This window comes from Salmo trutta, chromosome 13 (genome assembly GCF_901001165.1).
Source record: "Salmo trutta chromosome 13, fSalTru1.1, whole genome shotgun sequence".
NCBI lineage: Eukaryota > Metazoa > Chordata > Actinopteri > Salmoniformes > Salmonidae > Salmo > Salmo trutta.
Genome location: NC_042969.1, coordinates 3,230,787 through 3,251,295, shown reverse-complemented (window position 1 = coordinate 3,251,295; position 20,509 = coordinate 3,230,787). Strand labels below are relative to the sequence as shown.

The 20,509-nt window shown below is 37.3% G+C and overlaps 1 protein-coding gene and 31 non-coding genes across 35 annotated transcripts in view; 31 read left to right on the top strand and 1 right to left on the bottom strand.

Annotated features, from left to right (window-relative positions):
* LOC115205072 (malignant T-cell-amplified sequence 1-A-like) overlaps nt 1-20,509 on the bottom strand; it is a 70,731-nt gene that overhangs the window by 37,494 nt on the left and 12,728 nt on the right. The window lies entirely within an intron of this gene.
* trnac-gca (transfer RNA cysteine (anticodon GCA)) lies at nt 185-256 on the top strand. The gene has a single exon. It is a non-coding gene; the product is annotated as a tRNA-Cys (tRNA).
* Nucleotides 864-935, top strand: trnac-gca (transfer RNA cysteine (anticodon GCA)). The gene has a single exon. It is a non-coding gene; the product is annotated as a tRNA-Cys (tRNA).
* trnac-gca (transfer RNA cysteine (anticodon GCA)) lies at nt 1,541-1,612 on the top strand. The gene has a single exon. It is a non-coding gene; the product is annotated as a tRNA-Cys (tRNA).
* Nucleotides 2,219-2,290, top strand: trnac-gca (transfer RNA cysteine (anticodon GCA)). Its single transcript has one exon. It is a non-coding gene; the product is annotated as a tRNA-Cys (tRNA).
* On the top strand, nt 2,897-2,968 carry trnac-gca (transfer RNA cysteine (anticodon GCA)). Its single transcript has one exon. It is a non-coding gene; the product is annotated as a tRNA-Cys (tRNA).
* trnac-gca (transfer RNA cysteine (anticodon GCA)) lies at nt 3,575-3,646 on the top strand. Its single transcript has one exon. It is a non-coding gene; the product is annotated as a tRNA-Cys (tRNA).
* On the top strand, nt 4,253-4,324 carry trnac-gca (transfer RNA cysteine (anticodon GCA)). Its single transcript has one exon. It is a non-coding gene; the product is annotated as a tRNA-Cys (tRNA).
* trnac-gca (transfer RNA cysteine (anticodon GCA)) lies at nt 4,932-5,003 on the top strand. Its single transcript has one exon. It is a non-coding gene; the product is annotated as a tRNA-Cys (tRNA).
* Nucleotides 5,075-5,146, top strand: trnac-gca (transfer RNA cysteine (anticodon GCA)). Its single transcript has one exon. It is a non-coding gene; the product is annotated as a tRNA-Cys (tRNA).
* On the top strand, nt 5,753-5,824 carry trnac-gca (transfer RNA cysteine (anticodon GCA)). The gene has a single exon. It is a non-coding gene; the product is annotated as a tRNA-Cys (tRNA).
* trnac-gca (transfer RNA cysteine (anticodon GCA)) lies at nt 6,431-6,502 on the top strand. Its single transcript has one exon. It is a non-coding gene; the product is annotated as a tRNA-Cys (tRNA).
* On the top strand, nt 7,108-7,179 carry trnac-gca (transfer RNA cysteine (anticodon GCA)). The gene has a single exon. It is a non-coding gene; the product is annotated as a tRNA-Cys (tRNA).
* trnac-gca (transfer RNA cysteine (anticodon GCA)) lies at nt 7,786-7,857 on the top strand. The gene has a single exon. It is a non-coding gene; the product is annotated as a tRNA-Cys (tRNA).
* trnac-gca (transfer RNA cysteine (anticodon GCA)) lies at nt 8,464-8,535 on the top strand. The gene has a single exon. It is a non-coding gene; the product is annotated as a tRNA-Cys (tRNA).
* On the top strand, nt 9,141-9,212 carry trnac-gca (transfer RNA cysteine (anticodon GCA)). The gene has a single exon. It is a non-coding gene; the product is annotated as a tRNA-Cys (tRNA).
* trnac-gca (transfer RNA cysteine (anticodon GCA)) lies at nt 9,819-9,890 on the top strand. Its single transcript has one exon. It is a non-coding gene; the product is annotated as a tRNA-Cys (tRNA).
* Nucleotides 10,496-10,567, top strand: trnac-gca (transfer RNA cysteine (anticodon GCA)). Its single transcript has one exon. It is a non-coding gene; the product is annotated as a tRNA-Cys (tRNA).
* trnac-gca (transfer RNA cysteine (anticodon GCA)) lies at nt 11,174-11,245 on the top strand. Its single transcript has one exon. It is a non-coding gene; the product is annotated as a tRNA-Cys (tRNA).
* Nucleotides 11,852-11,923, top strand: trnac-gca (transfer RNA cysteine (anticodon GCA)). The gene has a single exon. It is a non-coding gene; the product is annotated as a tRNA-Cys (tRNA).
* On the top strand, nt 12,529-12,600 carry trnac-gca (transfer RNA cysteine (anticodon GCA)). The gene has a single exon. It is a non-coding gene; the product is annotated as a tRNA-Cys (tRNA).
* On the top strand, nt 13,207-13,278 carry trnac-gca (transfer RNA cysteine (anticodon GCA)). Its single transcript has one exon. It is a non-coding gene; the product is annotated as a tRNA-Cys (tRNA).
* trnac-gca (transfer RNA cysteine (anticodon GCA)) lies at nt 13,884-13,955 on the top strand. The gene has a single exon. It is a non-coding gene; the product is annotated as a tRNA-Cys (tRNA).
* trnac-gca (transfer RNA cysteine (anticodon GCA)) lies at nt 14,563-14,634 on the top strand. The gene has a single exon. It is a non-coding gene; the product is annotated as a tRNA-Cys (tRNA).
* trnac-gca (transfer RNA cysteine (anticodon GCA)) lies at nt 15,242-15,313 on the top strand. The gene has a single exon. It is a non-coding gene; the product is annotated as a tRNA-Cys (tRNA).
* Nucleotides 15,921-15,992, top strand: trnac-gca (transfer RNA cysteine (anticodon GCA)). Its single transcript has one exon. It is a non-coding gene; the product is annotated as a tRNA-Cys (tRNA).
* On the top strand, nt 16,599-16,670 carry trnac-gca (transfer RNA cysteine (anticodon GCA)). Its single transcript has one exon. It is a non-coding gene; the product is annotated as a tRNA-Cys (tRNA).
* trnac-gca (transfer RNA cysteine (anticodon GCA)) lies at nt 17,276-17,347 on the top strand. Its single transcript has one exon. It is a non-coding gene; the product is annotated as a tRNA-Cys (tRNA).
* On the top strand, nt 17,952-18,024 carry trnac-gca (transfer RNA cysteine (anticodon GCA)). The gene has a single exon. It is a non-coding gene; the product is annotated as a tRNA-Cys (tRNA).
* On the top strand, nt 18,630-18,701 carry trnac-gca (transfer RNA cysteine (anticodon GCA)). Its single transcript has one exon. It is a non-coding gene; the product is annotated as a tRNA-Cys (tRNA).
* On the top strand, nt 19,309-19,380 carry trnac-gca (transfer RNA cysteine (anticodon GCA)). The gene has a single exon. It is a non-coding gene; the product is annotated as a tRNA-Cys (tRNA).
* trnac-gca (transfer RNA cysteine (anticodon GCA)) lies at nt 19,987-20,058 on the top strand. Its single transcript has one exon. It is a non-coding gene; the product is annotated as a tRNA-Cys (tRNA).

Below are 20,509 nucleotides of genomic sequence, written 5' to 3'. Positions count from 1 at the left end.
GAGGTGGAATTGCAATAGGTCTTTGGATCAAGAGGTCTCAGGTTCAAATCCTATAGTCAACATGAAATCAAATACTTTATGGGTATGTTTTCAAAGCGAGAGTAAATGTATTAGGTTATCTAGATCTCCAGCTAAAATGTACCTTATTCGAGAATTTTTTCCCATTCAGATAGTTTCTAGCAGAGGGGGTATAGCTCAGTGGTAGAGCATTTGACTGCAGATCAAGAGGTCCCAGGTTCAAATCCTGGTGCCCCCTTAAAATCAATTGCTTTCTAAGAGTATAAATAGGGTAGAAGTGCACCTTTTTAAATTATGTTACTCAATCTAAAATGTCCCTAATTAAATGGTTTTTCTCTCAGTTGAACAGTTCCTAAAATAGGTGGAAGTGCAATAGACTTCAGATCAAGAGGTCTCAGGATCAAACCCTATTGTCAACTTGAAATCAAATATTTTATGGGTACGCTTTGAAAGAGAGAGTGTTCTTTATTAGGTTATGTAGATCGCCCTCTGAAATGTCCCTTATTCGACAATTTCTCAGGATCAAATCCTGGTTCCCCCTTGAATCATGTACTTTCTATGTGTATCTTGAGAGAGGGAGTGCTCCTTTTTTGGTTATGTTACTCAATCTAAAATGTCCCTCATTAGATGTTTTTTCTCTCTGTCAGACAGTTCCTAACAGAGGTGGAATTGCAATAGGTCTTTGGATCAAGAGGTCTCAGGTTCAAATCCTATAGTCAACATGAAATCAAATACTTTATGGGTATGTTTTCAAAGCGAGAGTAAAATGTATTAGGTTATCTAGATCTCCAGCTAAAATGTACCTTATTCGAGAATTTTTTCCCATTCAGATAGTTTCTAGCAGAGGGGGTATAGCTCAGTGGTAGAGCATTTGACTGCAGATCAAGAGGTCCCAGGTTCAAATCCTGGTGCCCCCTTAAAATCAATTGCTTTCTAAGAGTATAAATAGGGTAGAAGTGCACCTTTTAAATTATGTTACTCAATCTAAAATGTCCCTAATTAAATGGTTTTTCTCTCAGTTGAACAGTTCCTAAAATAGGTGGAAGTGCAATAGACTTCAGATCAAGAGGTCTCAGGATCAAACCCTATTGTCAACTTGAAATCAAATATTTTATGGGTACGCTTTGAAAGAGAGAGTGTTCTTTATTAGGTTATGTAGATCGCCCTCTGAAATGTCCCTTATTCGACAATTTCTCAGGATCAAATCCTGGTTCCCCCTTGAATCATGTACTTTCTATGTGTATCTTGAGAGAGGGAGTGCTCCTTTTTTGGTTATGTTACTCAATCTAAAATGTCCCTCATTAGATGTTTTTTCTCTCTGTCAGACAGTTCCTAACAGAGGTGGAATTGCAATAGGTCTTTGGATCAAGAGGTCTCAGGTTCAAATCCTATAGTCAACATGAAATCAAATACTTTATGGGTATGTTTTCAAAGCGAGAGTAAATGTATTAGGTTATCTAGATCTCCAGCTAAAATGTACCTTATTCGAGAATTTTTTCCCATTCAGATAGTTTCTAGCAGAGGGGGTATAGCTCAGTGGTAGAGCATTTGACTGCAGATCAAGAGGTCCCAGGTTCAAATCCTGGTGCCCCCTTAAAATCAATTGCTTTCTAAGAGTATAAATAGGGTAGAAGTGCACCTTTTTAAATTATGTTACTCAATCTAAAATGTCCCTAATTAAATGGTTTTTCTCTCAGTTGAACAGTTCCTAAAATAGGTGGAAGTGCAATAGACTTCAGATCAAGAGGTCTCAGGATCAAACCCTATTGTCAACTTGAAATCAAATATTTTATGGGTACGCTTTGAAAGAGAGAGTGTTCTTTATTAGGTTATGTAGATCGCCCTCTGAAATGTCCCTTATTCGACAATTTCTCAGGATCAAATCCTGGTTCCCCCTTGAATCATGTACTTTCTATGTGTATCTTGAGAGAGGGAGTGCTCCTTTTTTGGTTATGTTACTCAATCTAAAATGTCCCTCATTAGATGTTTTTTCTCTCTGTCAGACAGTTCCTAACAGAGGTGGAATTGCAATAGGTCTTTGGATCAAGAGGTCTCAGGTTCAAATCCTATAGTCAACATGAAATCAAATACTTTATGGGTATGTTTTCAAAGCGAGAGTAAATGTATTAGGTTATCTAGATCTCCAGCTAAAATGTACCTTATTCGAGAATTTTTTCCCATTCAGATAGTTTCTAGCAGAGGGGGTATAGCTCAGTGGTAGAGCATTTGACTGCAGATCAAGAGGTCCCAGGTTCAAATCCTGGTGCCCCCTTAAAATCAATTGCTTTCTAAGAGTATAAATAGGGTAGAAGTGCACCTTTTTAAATTATGTTACTCAATCTAAAATGTCCCTAATTAAATGGTTTTTCTCTCAGTTGAACAGTTCCTAAAATAGGTGGAAGTGCAATAGACTTCAGATCAAGAGGTCTCAGGATCAAACCCTATTGTCAACTTGAAATCAAATATTTTATGGGTACGCTTTGAAAGAGAGAGTGTTCTTTATTAGGTTATGTAGATCGCCCTCTGAAATGTCCCTTATTCGACAATTTCTCAGGATCAAATCCTGGTTCCCCCTTGAATCATGTACTTTCTATGTGTATCTTGAGAGAGGGAGTGCTCCTTTTTTGGTTATGTTACTCAATCTAAAATGTCCCTCATTAGATGTTTTTTCTCTCTGTCAGACAGTTCCTAACAGAGGTGGAATTGCAAAGGTCTTTGGATCAAGAGGTCTCAGGTTCAAATCCTATAGTCAACATGAAATCAAATACTTTATGGGTATGTTTTCAAAGCGAGAGTAAAATGTATTAGGTTATCTAGATCTCCAGCTAAAATGTACCTTATTCGAGAATTTTTTCCCATTCAGATAGTTTCTAGCAGAGGGGGTATAGCTCAGTGGTAGAGCATTTGACTGCAGATCAAGAGGTCCCAGGTTCAAATCCTGGTGCCCCCTTAAAATCAATTGCTTTCTAAGAGTATAAATAGGGTAGAAGTGCACCTTTTTAAATTATGTTACTCAATCTAAAATGTCCCTAATTAAATGGTTTTTCTCTCAGTTGAACAGTTCCTAAAATAGGTGGAAGTGCAATAGACTTCAGATCAAGAGGTCTCAGGATCAAACCCTATTGTCAACTTGAAATCAAATATTTTATGGGTACGCTTTGAAAGAGAGAGTGTTCTTTATTAGGTTATGTAGATCGCCCTCTGAAATGTCCCTTATTCGACAATTTCTCAGGATCAAATCCTGGTTCCCCCTTGAATCATGTACTTTCTATGTGTATCTTGAGAGAGGGAGTGCTCCTTTTTTGGTTATGTTACTCAATCTAAAATGTCCCTCATTAGATGTTTTTTCTCTCTGTCAGACAGTTCCTAACAGAGGTGGAATTGCAATAGGTCTTTGGATCAAGAGGTCTCAGGTTCAAATCCTATAGTCAACATGAAATCAAATACTTTATGGGTATGTTTTCAAAGCGAGAGTAAATGTATTAGGTTATCTAGATCTCCAGCTAAAATGTACCTTATTCGAGAATTTTTTCCCATTCAGATAGTTTCTAGCAGAGGGGGTATAGCTCAGTGGTAGAGCATTTGACTGCAGATCAAGAGGTCCCAGGTTCAAATCCTGGTGCCCCCTTAAAATCAATTGCTTTCTAAGAGTATAAATAGGGTAGAAGTGCACCTTTTTAAATTATGTTACTCAATCTAAAATGTCCCTAATTAAATGGTTTTTCTCTCAGTTGAACAGTTCCTAAAATAGGTGGAAGTGCAATAGACTTCAGATCAAGAGGTCTCAGGATCAAACCCTATTGTCAACTTGAAATCAAATATTTTATGGGTACGCTTTGAAAGAGAGAGTGTTCTTTATTAGGTTATGTAGATCGCCCTCTGAAATGTCCCTTATTAGACAATTTCTCAGGATCAAATCCTGGTTCCCCCTTGAATCATGTACTTTCTATGTGTATCTTGAGAGAGGGAGTGCTCCTTTTTTGGTTATGTTACTCAATCTAAAATGTCCCTCATTAGATGTTTTTTCTCTCTGTCAGACAGTTCCTAACAGAGGTGGAATTGCAATAGGTCTTTGGATCAAGAGGTCTCAGGTTCAAATCCTATAGTCAACATGAAATCAAATACTTTATGGGTATGTTTTCAAAGCGAGAGTAAATGTATTAGGTTATCTAGATCTCCAGCTAAAATGTACCTTATTCGAGAATTTTTTCCCATTCAGATAGTTTCTAGCAGAGGGGGTATAGCTCAGTGGTAGAGCATTTGACTGCAGATCAAGAGGTCCCAGGTTCAAATCCTGGTGCCCCCTTAAAATCAATTGCTTTCTAAGAGTATAAATAGGGTAGAAGTGCACCTTTTTAAATTATGTTACTCAATCTAAAATGTCCCTAATTAAATGGTTTTTCTCTCAGTTGAACAGTTCCTAAAATAGGTGGAAGTGCAATAGACTTCAGATCAAGAGGTCTCAGGATCAAACCCTATTGTCAACTTGAAATCAAATATTTTATGGGTACGCTTTGAAAGAGAGAGTGTTCTTTATTAGGTTATGTAGATCGCCCTCTGAAATGTCCCTTATTCGACAATTTCTCAGGATCAAATCCTGGTTCCCCCTTGAATCATGTACTTTCTATGTGTATCTTGAGAGAGGGAGTGCTCCTTTTTTGGTTATGTTACTCAATCTAAAATGTCCCTCATTAGATGTTTTTTCTCTCTGTCAGACAGTTCCTAACAGAGGTGGAATTGCAATAGGTCTTTGGATCAAGAGGTCTCAGGTTCAAATCCTATAGTCAACATGAAATCAAATACTTTATGGGTATGTTTTCAAAGCGAGAGTAAAATGTATTAGGTTATCTAGATCTCCAGCTAAAATGTACCTTATTCGAGAATTTTTTCCCATTCAGATGGTTTCTAGCAGAGGGGGTATAGCTCAGTGGTAGAGCATTTGACTGCAGATCAAGAGGTCCCAGGTTCAAATCCTGGTGCCCCCTAGGTTATCTAGATCTCCAGCTAAAATGTACCTTATTCGAGAATTTTTTCCCATTCAGATAGTTTCTAGCAGAGGGGTATAGCTCAGTGGTAGAGCATTTGACTGCAGATCAAGAGGTCCCAGGTTCAAATCCTGGTGCCCCCTTAAAATCAAGATGCTTTCTAAGAGTATAATAGGGTAGTAGTACACCTTTTAAAATTATGTTACTCAATCTAAAATGTCCCTAATTAAATGGTTTTTTCTCTCAGTTGAACAGTTCCTAAAAGAGGTGGAAGTGCAATAGACTTCAGATCAAGAGGTCTCAGGATCAAACCCTATTGTCAACTTGAAATCAAATATTTTATGGGTACGCTTTGAAAGAGAGAGTGTTCTTTATTAGGTTATGTAGATCGCCCTCTGAAATGTCCCTTATTCGACAATTTCTCAGGATCAAATCCTGGTTCCCCCTTGAATCATGTACTTTCTATGTGTATCTTGAGAGAGGGAGTGCTCCTTTTTTGGTTATGTTACTCAATCTAAAATGTCCCTCATTAGATGTTTTTTCTCTCTGTCAGACAGTTCCTAACAGAGGTGGAATTGCAAAGGTCTTTGGATCAAGAGGTCTCAGGTTCAAATCCTATAGTCAACATGAAATCAAATACTTTATGGGTATGTTTTCAAAGCGAGAGTAAATGTATTAGGTTATCTAGATCTCCAGCTAAAATGTACCTTATTCGAGAATTTTTTCCCATTCAGATAGTTTCTAGCAGAGGGGGTATAGCTCAGTGGTAGAGCATTTGACTGCAGATCAAGAGGTCCCAGGTTCAAATCCTGGTGCCCCCTTAAAATCAATTGCTTTCTAAGAGTATAAATAGGGTAGAAGTGCACCTTTTTAAATTATGTTACTCAATCTAAAATGTCCCTAATTAAATGGTTTTTCTCTCAGTTGAACAGTTCCTAAAATAGGTGGAAGTGCAATAGACTTCAGATCAAGAGGTCTCAGGATCAAACCCTATTGTCAACTTGAAATCAAATATTTTATGGGTACGCTTTGAAAGAGAGAGTGTTCTTTATTAGGTTATGTAGATCGCCCTCTGAAATGTCCCTTATTCGACAATTTCTCAGGATCAAATCCTGGTTCCCCCTTGAATCATGTACTTTCTATGTGTATCTTGAGAGAGGGAGTGCTCCTTTTTTGGTTATGTTACTCAATCTAAAATGTCCCTCATTAGATGTTTTTTCTCTCTGTCAGACAGTTCCTAACAGAGGTGGAATTGCAATAGGTCTTTGGATCAAGAGGTCTCAGGTTCAAATCCTATAGTCAACATGAAATCAAATACTTTATGGGTATGTTTTCAAAGCGAGAGTAAATGTATTAGGTTATCTAGATCTCCAGCTAAAATGTACCTTATTCGAGAATTTTTTCCCATTCAGATAGTTTCTAGCAGAGGGGGTATAGCTCAGTGGTAGAGCATTTGACTGCAGATCAAGAGGTCCCAGGTTCAAATCCTGGTGCCCCCTTAAAATCAATTGCTTTCTAAGAGTATAAATAGGGTAGAAGTGCACCTTTTTAAATTATGTTACTCAATCTAAAATGTCCCTAATTAAATGGTTTTTCTCTCAGTTGAACAGTTCCTAAAATAGGTGGAAGTGCAATAGACTTCAGATCAAGAGGTCTCAGGATCAAACCCTATTGTCAACTTGAAATCAAATATTTTATGGGTACGCTTTGAAAGAGAGAGTGTTCTTTATTAGGTTATGTAGATCGCCCTCTGAAATGTCCCTTATTCGACAATTTCTCAGGATCAAATCCTGGTTCCCCCTTGAATCATGTACTTTCTATGTGTATCTTGAGAGAGGGAGTGCTCCTTTTTTGGTTATGTTACTCAATCTAAAATGTCCCTCATTAGATGTTTTTTCTCTCTGTCAGACAGTTCCTAACAGAGGTGGAATTGCAAAGGTCTTTGGATCAAGAGGTCTCAGGTTCAAATCCTATAGTCAACATGAAATCAAATACTTTATGGGTATGTTTTCAAAGCGAGAGTAAATGTATTAGGTTATCTAGATCTCCAGCTAAAATGTACCTTATTCGAGAATTTTTTCCCATTCAGATAGTTTCTAGCAGAGGGGGTATAGCTCAGTGGTAGAGCATTTGACTGCAGATCAAGAGGTCCCAGGTTCAAATCCTGGTGCCCCCTTAAAATCAATTGCTTTCTAAGAGTATAAATAGGGTAGAAGTGCACCTTTTTAAATTATGTTACTCAATCTAAAATGTCCCTAATTAAATGGTTTTTCTCTCAGTTGAACAGTTCCTAAAATAGGTGGAAGTGCAATAGACTTCAGATCAAGAGGTCTCAGGATCAAACCCTATTGTCAACTTGAAATCAAATATTTTATGGGTACGCTTTGAAAGAGAGAGTGTTCTTTATTAGGTTATGTAGATCGCCCTCTGAAATGTCCCTTATTCGACAATTTCTCAGGATCAAATCCTGGTTCCCCCTTGAATCATGTACTTTCTATGTGTATCTTGAGAGAGGGAGTGCTCCTTTTTTGGTGATGTTACTCAATCTAAAATGTCCCTCATTAGATGTTTTTTCTCTCTGTCAGACAGTTCCTAACAGAGGTGGAATTGCAAAGGTCTTTGGATCAAGAGGTCTCAGGTTCAAATCCTATAGTCAACATGAAATCAAATACTTTATGGGTATGTTTTCAAAGCGAGAGTAAAATGTATTAGGTTATCTAGATCTCCAGCTAAAATGTACCTTATTCGAGAATTTTTTCCCATTCAGATAGTTTCTAGCAGAGGGGGTATAGCTCAGTGGTAGAGCATTTGACTGCAGATCAAGAGGTCCCAGGTTCAAATCCTGGTGCCCCCTTAAAATCAATTGCTTTCTAAGAGTATAAATAGGGTAGAAGTGCACCTTTTTAAATTATGTTACTCAATCTAAAATGTCCCTAATTAAATGGTTTTTCTCTCAGTTGAACAGTTCCTAAAATAGGTGGAAGTGCAATAGACTTCAGATCAAGAGGTCTCAGGATCAAACCCTATTGTCAACTTGAAATCAAATATTTTATGGGTACGCTTTGAAAGAGAGAGTGTTCTTTATTAGGTTATGTAGATCGCCCTCTGAAATGTCCCTTATTCGACAATTTCTCAGGATCAAATCCTGGTTCCCCCTTGAATCATGTACTTTCTATGTGTATCTTGAGAGAGGGAGTGCTCCTTTTTTGGTTATGTTACTCAATCTAAAATGTCCCTCATTAGATGTTTTTTCTCTCTGTCAGACAGTTCCTAACAGAGGTGGAATTGCAATAGGTCTTTGGATCAAGAGGTCTCAGGTTCAAATCCTATAGTCAACATGAAATCAAATACTTTATGGGTATGTTTTCAAAGCGAGAGTAAATGTATTAGGTTATCTAGATCTCCAGCTAAAATGTACCTTATTCGAGAATTTTTTCCCATTCAGATAGTTTCTAGCAGAGGGGGTATAGCTCAGTGGTAGAGCATTTGACTGCAGATCAAGAGGTCCCAGGTTCAAATCCTGGTGCCCCCTTAAAATCAATTGCTTTCTAAGAGTATAATAGGGTAGAAGTGCACCTTTTAAATTATGTTACTCAATCTAAAATGTCCCTAATTAAATGGTTTTTCTCTCAGTTGAACAGTTCCTAAAATAGGTGGAAGTGCAATAGACTTCAGATCAAGAGGTCTCAGGATCAAACCCTATTGTCAACTTGAAATCAAATATTTTATGGGTACGCTTTGAAAGAGAGAGTGTTCTTTATTAGGTTATGTAGATCGCCCTCTGAAATGTCCCTTATTCGACAATTTCTCAGGATCAAATCCTGGTTCCCCCTTGAATCATGTACTTTCTATGTGTATCTTGAGAGAGGGAGTGCTCCTTTTTTGGTTATGTTACTCAATCTAAAATGTCCCTCATTAGATGTTTTTTCTCTCTGTCAGACAGTTCCTAACAGAGGTGGAATTGCAATAGGTCTTTGGATCAAGAGGTCTCAGGTTCAAATCCTATAGTCAACATGAAATCAAATACTTTATGGGTATGTTTTCAAAGCGAGAGTAAAATGTATTAGGTTATCTAGATCTCCAGCTAAAATGTACCTTATTCGAGAATTTTTTCCCATTCAGATAGTTTCTAGCAGAGGGGGTATAGCTCAGTGGTAGAGCATTTGACTGCAGATCAAGAGGTCCCAGGTTCAAATCCTGGTGCCCCCTTAAAATCAATTGCTTTCTAAGAGTATAAATAGGGTAGAAGTGCACCTTTTTAAATTATGTTACTCAATCTAAAATGTCCCTAATTAAATGGTTTTTCTCTCAGTTGAACAGTTCCTAAAATAGGTGGAAGTGCAATAGACTTCAGATCAAGAGGTCTCAGGATCAAACCCTATTGTCAACTTGAAATCAAATATTTTATGGGTACGCTTTGAAAGAGAGAGTGTTCTTTATTAGGTTATGTAGATCGCCCTCTGAAATGTCCCTTATTAGACAATTTCTCAGGATCAAATCCTGGTTCCCCCTTGAATCATGTACTTTCTATGTGTATCTTGAGAGAGGGAGTGCTCCTTTTTTGGTTATGTTACTCAATCTAAAATGTCCCTCATTAGATGTTTTTTCTCTCTGTCAGACAGTTCCTAACAGAGGTGGAATTGCAATAGGTCTTTGGATCAAGAGGTCTCAGGTTCAAATCCTATAGTCAACATGAAATCAAATACTTTATGGGTATGTTTTCAAAGCGAGAGTAAATGTATTAGGTTATCTAGATCTCCAGCTAAAATGTACCTTATTCGAGAATTTTTTCCCATTCAGATAGTTTCTAGCAGAGGGGGTATAGCTCAGTGGTAGAGCATTTGACTGCAGATCAAGAGGTCCCAGGTTCAAATCCTGGTGCCCCCTTAAAATCAATTGCTTTCTAAGAGTATAATAGGGTAGAAGTGCACCTTTTTAAATTATGTTACTCAATCTAAAATGTCCCTAATTAAATGGTTTTTCTCTCAGTTGAACAGTTCCTAAAATAGGTGGAAGTGCAATAGACTTCAGATCAAGAGGTCTCAGGATCAAACCCTATTGTCAACTTGAAATCAAATATTTTATGGGTACGCTTTGAAAGAGAGAGTGTTCTTTATTAGGTTATGTAGATCGCCCTCTGAAATGTCCCTTATTAGACAATTTCTCAGGATCAAATCCTGGTTCCCCCTTGAATCATGTACTTTCTATGTGTATCTTGAGAGAGGGAGTGCTCCTTTTTTGGTTATGTTACTCAATCTAAAATGTCCCTCATTAGATGTTTTTTCTCTCTGTCAGACAGTTCCTAACAGAGGTGGAATTGCAATAGGTCTTTGGATCAAGAGGTCTCAGGTTCAAATCCTATAGTCAACATGAAATCAAATACTTTATGGGTATGTTTTCAAAGCGAGAGTAAATGTATTAGGTTATCTAGATCTCCAGCTAAAATGTACCTTATTCGAGAATTTTTTCCCATTCAGATAGTTTCTAGCAGAGGGGGTATAGCTCAGTGGTAGAGCATTTGACTGCAGATCAAGAGGTCCCAGGTTCAAATCCTGGTGCCCCCTTAAAATCAATTGCTTTCTAAGAGTATAATAGGGTAGAAGTGCACCTTTTAAATTATGTTACTCAATCTAAAATGTCCCTAATTAAATGGTTTTTTCTCTCAGTTGAACAGTTCCTAAAATAGGTGGAAGTGCAATAGACTTCAGATCAAGAGGTCTCAGGATCAAACCCTATTGTCAACTTGAAATCAAATATTTTATGGGTACGCTTTGAAAGAGAGAGTGTTCTTTATTAGGTTATGTAGATCGCCCTCTGAAATGTCCCTTATTAGACAATTTCTCAGGATCAAATCCTGGTTCCCCCTTGAATCATGTACTTTCTATGTGTATCTTGAGAGAGGGAGTGCTCCTTTTTTGGTTATGTTACTCAATCTAAAATGTCCCTCATTAGATGTTTTTTCTCTCTGTCAGACAGTTCCTAACAGAGGTGGAATTGCAATAGGTCTTTGGATCAAGAGGTCTCAGGTTCAAATCCTATAGTCAACATGAAATCAAATACTTTATGGGTATGTTTTCAAAGCGAGAGTTAAATGTATTAGGTTATCTAGATCTCCAGCTAAAATGTACCTTATTCGAGAATTTTTTCCCATTCAGATAGTTTCTAGCAGAGGGGGTATAGCTCAGTGGTAGAGCATTTGACTGCAGATCAAGAGGTCCCAGGTTCAAATCCTGGTGCCCCCTTAAAATCAATTGCTTTCTAAGAGTATAAATAGGGTAGAAGTGCACCTTTTTAAATTATGTTACTCAATCTAAAATGTCCCTAATTAAATGGTTTTTCTCTCAGTTGAACAGTTCCTAAAATAGGTGGAAGTGCAATAGACTTCAGATCAAGAGGTCTCAGGATCAAACCCTATTGTCAACTTGAAATCAAATATTTTATGGGTACGCTTTGAAAGAGAGAGTGTTCTTTATTAGGTTATGTAGATCGCCCTCTGAAATGTCCCTTATTCGACAATTTCTCAGGATCAAATCCTGGTTCCCCCTTGAATCATGTACTTTCTATGTGTATCTTGAGAGAGGGAGTGCTCCTTTTTTGGTTATGTTACTCAATCTAAAATGTCCCTCATTAGATGTTTTTTCTCTCTGTCAGACAGTTCCTAACAGAGGTGGAATTGCAATAGGTCTTTGGATCAAGAGGTCTCAGGTTCAAATCCTATAGTCAACATGAAATCAAATACTTTATGGGTATGTTTTCAAAGCGAGAGTAAATGTATTAGGTTATCTAGATCTCCAGCTAAAATGTACCTTATTCGAGAATTTTTTCCCATTCAGATAGTTTCTAGCAGAGGGGGTATAGCTCAGTGGTAGAGCATTTGACTGCAGATCAAGAGGTCCCAGGTTCAAATCCTGGTGCCCCCTTAAAATCAATTGCTTTCTAAGAGTATAAATAGGGTAGAAGTGCACCTTTTAAATTATGTTACTCAATCTAAAATGTCCCTAATTAAATGGTTTTTTCTCTCAGTTGAACAGTTCCTAAAATAGGTGGAAGTGCAATAGACTTCAGATCAAGAGGTCTCAGGATCAAACCCTATTGTCAACTTGAAATCAAATATTTTATGGGTACGCTTTGAAAGAGAGAGTGTTCTTTATTAGGTTATGTAGATCGCCCTCTGAAATGTCCCTTATTAGACAATTTCTCAGGATCAAATCCTGGTTCCCCCTTGAATCATGTACTTTCTATGTGTATCTTGAGAGAGGGAGTGCTCCTTTTTTGGTTATGTTACTCAATCTAAAATGTCCCTCATTAGATGTTTTTTCTCTCTGTCAGACAGTTCCTAACAGAGGTGGAATTGCAAAGGTCTTTGGATCAAGAGGTCTCAGGTTCAAATCCTATAGTCAACATGAAATCAAATACTTTATGGGTATGTTTTCAAAGCGAGAGTAAATGTATTAGGTTATCTAGATCTCCAGCTAAAATGTACCTTATTCGAGAATTTTTTCCCATTCAGATAGTTTCTAGCAGAGGGGGTATAGCTCAGTGGTAGAGCATTTGACTGCAGATCAAGAGGTCCCAGGTTCAAATCCTGGTGCCCCCTTAAAATCAATTGCTTTCTAAGAGTATAAATAGGGTAGAAGTGCACCTTTTTAAATTATGTTACTCAATCTAAAATGTCCCTAATTAAATGGTTTTTCTCTCAGTTGAACAGTTCCTAAAATAGGTGGAAGTGCAATAGACTTCAGATCAAGAGGTCTCAGGATCAAACCCTATTGTCAACTTGAAATCAAATATTTTATGGGTACGCTTTGAAAGAGAGAGTGTTCTTTATTAGGTTATGTAGATCGCCCTCTGAAATGTCCCTTATTAGACAATTTCTCAGGATCAAATCCTGGTTCCCCCTTGAATCATGTACTTTCTATGTGTATCTTGAGAGAGGGAGTGCTCCTTTTTTGGTTATGTTACTCAATCTAAAATGTCCCTCATTAGATGTTTTTTCTCTCTGTCAGACAGTTCCTAACAGAGGTGGAATTGCAATAGGTCTTTGGATCAAGAGGTCTCAGGTTCAAATCCTATAGTCAACATGAAATCAAATACTTTATGGGTATGTTTTCAAAGCGAGAGTAAATGTATTAGGTTATCTAGATCTCCAGCTAAAATGTACCTTATTCGAGAATTTTTTCCCATTCAGATAGTTTCTAGCAGAGGGGGTATAGCTCAGTGGTAGAGCATTTGACTGCAGATCAAGAGGTCCCAGGTTCAAATCCTGGTGCCCCCTTAAAATCAATTGCTTTCTAAGAGTATAATAGGGTAGAAGTGCACCTTTTTAAATTATGTTACTCAATCTAAAATGTCCCTAATTAAATGGTTTTTCTCTCAGTTGAACAGTTCCTAAAATAGGTGGAAGTGCAATAGACTTCAGATCAAGAGGTCTCAGGATCAAACCCTATTGTCAACTTGAAATCAAATATTTTATGGGTACGCTTTGAAAGAGAGAGTGTTCTTTATTAGGTTATGTAGATCGCCCTCTGAAATGTCCCTTATTAGACAATTTCTCAGGATCAAATCCTGGTTCCCCCTTGAATCATGTACTTTCTATGTGTATCTTGAGAGAGGGAGTGCTCCTTTTTTGGTTATGTTACTCAATCTAAAATGTCCCTCATTAGATGTTTTTTCTCTCTGTCAGACAGTTCCTAACAGAGGTGGAATTGCAATAGGTCTTTGGATCAAGAGGTCTCAGGTTCAAATCCTATAGTCAACATGAAATCAAATACTTTATGGGTATGTTTTCAAAGCGAGAGTAAATGTATTAGGTTATCTAGATCTCCAGCTAAAATGTACCTTATTCGAGAATTTTTTCCCATTCAGATAGTTTCTAGCAGAGGGGGTATAGCTCAGTGGTAGAGCATTTGACTGCAGATCAAGAGGTCCCAGGTTCAAATCCTGGTGCCCCCTTAAAATCAATTGCTTTCTAAGAGTATAATAGGGTAGAAGTGCACCTTTTTAAATTATGTTACTCAATCTAAAATGTCCCTAATTAAATGGTTTTTTCTCTCAGTTGAACAGTTCCTAAAATAGGTGGAAGTGCAATAGACTTCAGATCAAGAGGTCTCAGGATCAAACCCTATTGTCAACTTGAAATCAAATATTTTATGGGTACGCTTTGAAAGAGAGAGTGTTCTTTATTAGGTTATGTAGATCGCCCTCTGAAATGTCCCTTATTAGACAATTTCTCAGGATCAAATCCTGGTTCCCCCTTGAATCATGTACTTTCTATGTGTATCTTGAGAGAGGGAGTGCTCCTTTTTTGGTTATGTTACTCAATCTAAAATGTCCCTCATTAGATGTTTTTTCTCTCTGTCAGACAGTTCCTAACAGAGGTGGAATTGCAATAGGTCTTTGGATCAAGAGGTCTCAGGTTTCAAATCCTATAGTCAACATGAAATCAAATACTTTATGGGTATGTTTTCAAAGCGAGAGTAAATGTATTAGGTTATCTAGATCTCCAGCTAAAATGTACCTTATTCGAGAATTTTTTCCCATTCAGATAGTTTCTAGCAGAGGGGGTATAGCTCAGTGGTAGAGCATTTGACTGCAGATCAAGAGGTCCCAGGTTCAAATCCTGGTGCCCCCTTAAAATCAATTGCTTTCTAAGAGTATAATAGGGTAGAAGTGCACCTTTTTAAATTATGTTACTCAATCTAAAATGTCCCTAATTAAATGGTTTTTCTCTCAGTTGAACAGTTCCTAAAATAGGTGGAAGTGCAATAGACTTCAGATCAAGAGGTCTCAGGATCAAACCCTATTGTCAACTTGAAATCAAATATTTTATGGGTACGCTTTGAAAGAGAGAGTGTTCTTTATTAGGTTATGTAGATCGCCCTCTGAAATGTCCCTTATTAGACAATTTCTCAGGATCAAATCCTGGTTCCCCCTTGAATCATGTACTTTCTATGTGTATCTTGAGAGAGGGAGTGCTCCTTTTTTGGTTATGTTACTCAATCTAAAATGTCCCTCATTAGATGTTTTTTCTCTCTGTCAGACAGTTCCTAACAGAGGTGGAATTGCAATAGGTCTTAGGATCAAGAGGTCTCAGGTTCAAATCCTATAGTCAACATGAAATCAAATACTTTATGGGTATGTTTTCAAAGCGAGAGTGTAAATGTATTAGGTTATCTAGATCTCCAGCTAAAATGTACCTTATTCGAGAATTTTTTCCCATTCAGATAGTTTCTAGCAGAGGGGGTATAGCTCAGTGGTAGAGCATTTGACTGCAGATCAAGAGGTCCCAGGTTCAAATCCTGGTGCCCCCTTAAAATCAATTGCTTTCTAAGAGTATAATAGGGTAGTAAGTGCACCTTTTTAAATTATGTTACTCAATCTAAAATGTCCCTAATTAAATGGTTTTTTCTCTCAGTTGAACAGTTCCTAAAATAGGTGGAAGTGCAATAGACTTCAGATCAAGAGGTCTCAGGATCAAACCCTATTGTCAACTTGAAATCAAATATTTTATGGGTACGCTTTGAAAGAGAGAGTGTTCTTTATTAGGTTATGTAGATCGCCCTCTGAAATGTCCCTTATTAGACAATTTCTCAGGATCAAATCCTGGTTCCCCCTTGAATCATGTACTTTCTATGTGTATCTTGAGAGAGGGAGTGCTCCTTTTTTGGTTATGTTACTCAATCTAAAATGTCCCTCATTAGATGTTTTTTCTCTCTGTCAGACAGTTCCTAACAGAGGTGGAATTGCAATAGGTCTTAGGATCAAGAGGTCTCAGTTTCAAATCCTATAGTCAACATGAAATCAAATACTTTATGGGTATGTTTTCAAAGCGAGAGTTAATGTATTAGGTTATCTAGATCTCCAGCTAAAATGTACCTTATTAGAGAATTTTTTCCCATTCAGATAGTTTCTAGCAGAGGGGGTATAGCTCAGTGGTAGAGCATTTGACTGCAGATCAAGAGGTCCCAGGTTCAAATCCTGGTGCCCCCTTAAAATCAATTGCTTTCTAAGAGTATAATTAGGGTAGTAAGTGCACCTTTTAAATTATGTTACTCAATCTAAAATGTCCCTAATTAAATGGTTTTTCTCTCAGTTGAACAGTTCCTAAAATAGGTGGAAGTGCAATAGACTTCAGATCAAGAGGTCTCAGGATCAAACCCTATTGTCAACTTGAAATCAAATATTTTATGGGTACGCTTTGAAAGAGAGAGTGTTCTTTATTAGGTTATGTAGATCGCCCTCTGAAATGTCCCTTATTAGACAATTTCTCAGGATCAAATCCTGGTTCCCCCTTGAATCATGTACTTTCTATGTGTATCTTGAGAGAGGGAGTGCTCCTTTTTTGGTTATGTTACTCAATCTAAAATGTCCCTCATTAGATGTTTTTTCTCTCTGTCAGACAGTTCCTAACAGAGGTGGAATTGCAATAGGTCTTTGGATCAAGAGGTCTCAGTTTCAAATCCTATAGTCAACATGAAATCAAATACTTTATGGGTATGTTTTCAAAGCGAGAGTAAATGTATTAGGTTATCTAGATCTCCAGCTAAAATGTACCTTATTCGAGATTTTTTTCCCATTCAGATAGTTTCTAGCAGAGGGGGTATAGCTCAGTGGTAGAGCATTTGACTGCAGATCAAGAGGTCCCAGGTTCAAATCCTGGTGCCCCCTTAAAATCAATTGCTTTCTAAGAGTATAATAGGGTAGAAGTGCACCTTTTTAAATTATGTTACTCAATCTAAAATGTCCCTAATTAAATGGTTTTTCTCTCAGTTGAACAGTTCCTAAAAGAGGTGGAAGTGCAATAGACTTCAGATCAAGAGGTCTTAGGATCAAATCCTATTGTCAACTTGAAATCAAATATTTTATGGGTACGCTTTGAAAGAGAGAGTGTTCTTTATTAGGTTATGTAGATCGCCCTCTGAAATGTCCCTTATTAGACAATTTCTCAGGATCAAATCCTGGTTCCCCCTTGAATCATGTACTTTCTATGTGTATCTTGAGAGAGGGAGTGCTCCTTTTTTTGGTTATGTTACTCAATCTAAAATGTCTCTCATTAGATGTTTTTTCTCTCTGTCAGACAGTTCCTAAGAGAGGTGGAATTGCAATAGTCTTAGGATCAAGAGGTCTCAGTTTCAAATCCTATAGTCAACATGAAATCAAATACTTTATGGGTATGTTTTCAAAAGAGAGTGTAATGTATTAGGTTATGTAGATCTCCAGCTAAAATGTACCTTATTAGAGAATTTTTCCGCCTTTAGACAGTTTCTAGCAGAGGGGGTATAGCTCAGTGGTAGAGCATTTGACTGCAGATCAAGAGGTCCCAGGTTCAAATCCTGGTGCCCCCTTAAAATCAAGAGCTTTCTAAGAGTATAATTAGGGTAGTAGTACACCTTTTAAATTATGTTACTCAATCTAAAATGTCCCTAATTAAAGGTTTTTTCTCTCAGTTGAACAGTTCCTAAAAGAGGTGGAAGTGCAATAGACTTCAGATCAAGAGGTCTTAGGATCAAATCCTATTGTCAACTTGAAATCAAATATTTTATGGGTACGCTTTGAAAGAGAGAGTGTTCTTTATTAGGTTATGTAGATCGCCCTCTGAAATGTCCCTTATTAGACAATTTCTCAGGATCAAATCCTGGTTCCCCCTTGAATCATGTACTTTCTATGTGTATCTTGAGAGAGGGAGTGCTCCTTTTTTGGTTATGTTACTCAATCTAAAATGTCTCTCATTTGATGTTTTTTCTCTCTGTCAGACAGTTCCTAAGAGAGGTGGAATTGCAATAGTCTTAGGATCAAGAGGTCTCATTTTCAAATCCTATAGTCAACATGAAATCAAATACTTTTGGGTACGCTTTGAAAGAGAGAGTGTTATGTATTAGGTTATGTAGATCTCCAGCTAAAATGTACCTTATTAGAGAATTTTTCCGCCTTTAGAGAGTTTCTAGCAGAGGGGGTATAGCTCAGTGGTAGAGCATTTGACTGCAGATCAAGAGGTCCCAAGGTTCAAATCCTGGTGCCCCCTTAAAATCAAGAGCTTTCTAAGAGTATAATTAGGGTAGTAGTACACCTTTTAAATTATGTTACTCAATCTAAAATGTCCCTAATTAAATGTTTTTTCTCTCAGTTGAACAGTTCCTAAAAGAGGTGGAAGTGCAATAGACTTCAGATCAAGAGGTCTTAGGATCAAATCCTATTGTCAACTTGAAATCAAATATTTTATGGGTACGCTTTGAAAGAGAGAGTGTTCTTTATTAGGTTATGTAGATCGCCCTCTGAAATGTCCCTTATTAGACAATTTCTCAGGATCAAATCCTGGTTCCCCCTTGAATCATGTACTTTCTATGTGTATCTTGAGAGAGGGAGTGCTCTTTTTTTGGTTATGGTACTCAATCTAAAATGTCTCTCATTTGATGTTTTTTCTCTCTGTCAGACAGTTCCTAAGAGAGGTGGAATTGCAATAGTCTTAGGATCAAGAGGTCTCATTTTCAAATCCTATAGTCAACATGAAATCAAATACTTTTGGGGTATGTTTTCAAAAAGAGAGTGTTATGTATTAGGTTATGTAGATCTCCAGCTAAAATGTACCTTATTAGAGAATTTTTCCACCTTTAGAGAGTTTCTAGCAGAGGGGGTATAGCTCAGTGGTAGAGCATTTGACTGCAGATCAAGAGGTCCCAGGTTCAAATCCTGGTGCCCCCTTAAAATCAAGAGCTTTCTAAGAGTATAATTAGGGTAGTAGTACACCTTTTAAAATTATGTTACTCAATCTAAAATGTCCCTAATTAAATGTTTTTTCTCTCAGTTGAACAGTTCCTAAAAGAGGTGGAAGTGCAATAGACTTCAGATCAAGAGGTCTTAGGATCAAATCCTATTGTCAACTTGAAATCAAATATTTTATGGGTACGCTTTGAAAGAGAGAGTGTTCTTTATTAGGTTATGTAGATCGCCCTCTGAAATGTCCCTTATTAGACAATTTCTCAGGATCAAATCCTGGTTCCCCCTTGAATCATGTACTTTCTATGTGTATCTTGAGAGAGGGAGTGCTCTTTTTTTGGTTATGTTACTCAATCTAAAATGTCTCTCATTTGATGTTTTTTCTCTCTGTCAGACAGTTCCTACGAGAGGTGGAATTGCAATAGTCTTAGGATCAAGAGGTCTCATTTTCAAATCCTATAGTCAACATGAAATCAAATACTTTTGGGGTATGTTTTCAAAAAGAGAGTGTTACTGTATTAGGTTATGTAGATCTCCAGCTAAAATGTACCTTATTAGAGAATTTTTCCACCTTTAGAGAGTTTCTAGCAGAGGGGGTATAGCTCAGTGGTAGAGCATTTGACTGCAGATCAAGAGGTCCCAGGTTCAAATCCTGGTGCCCCCTTAAAATCAAGAGCTTTCTAAGAGTATAATTAGGGTAGTAGTACACCTTTTAAATTATGTTACTCAATCTAAAATGTCCCTAATTAAATGTTTTTTCTCTCAGTTGAACAGTTCCTAAAAGAGGTGGAAGTGCAATAGACTTCAGATCAAGAGGTCTTAGGATCAAATCCTATTGTCAACTTGAAATCAAATATTTTATGGGTACGCTTTGAAAGAGAGAGTGTTCTTTATTAGGTTATGTAGATCGCCCTCTGAAATGTCCCTTATTAGACAATTTCTCAGGATCAAATCCTGGTTCCCCCTTGAATCATGTACTTTCTATGTGTATCTTGAGAGAGGGAGTGCTCTTTTTTTGGTTATGTTACTCAATCTAAAATGTCTCTCATTTGATGTTTTTTCTCTCTGTCAGACAGTTCCTAAGAGAGGTGGAATTGCAATAGTCTTAGGATCAAGAGGTCTCATTTTCAAATCCTATAGTCAACATGAAATCAAATACTTTTGGGGTATGTTTTCAAAGAGAGAGTGTTAATGTATTAGGTTATGTAGATCTCCAGCTAAAATGTACCTTATTAGAGAATTTTTCCGCCTTTAGAGAGTTTCTAGCAGAGGGGGTATAGCTCAGTGGTAGAGCATTTGACTGCAGATCAAGAGGTCCCAGGTTCAAATCCTGGTGCCCCCTTAAAATCAAGAGCTTTCTAAGAGTATAATTAGGGTAGTAGTACACCTTTTAAAATTATGTTACTCAATCTAAAATGTCCCTAATTAAATGTTTTTTCTCTCAGTTGAACAGTTCCTAAAAGAGGTGGAAGTGCAATAGACTTCAGATCAAGAGGTCTTAGGATCAAATCCTATTGTCAACTTGAAATCAAATATTTTATGGGTACGCTTTGAAAGAGAGAGTGTTCTTTATTAGGTTATGTAGATCGCCCTCTGAAATGTCCCTTATTAGACAATTTCTCAGGATCAAATCCTGGTTCCCCCTTGAATCATGTACTTTCTATGTGTATCTTGAGAGAGGGAGTGCTCTTTTTTTGGTTATGGTACTCAATCTAAAATGTCTCTCATTTGATGTTTTTTCTCTCTGTCAGACAGTTCCTAAGAGAGGTGGAATTGCAATAGTCTTAGGATCA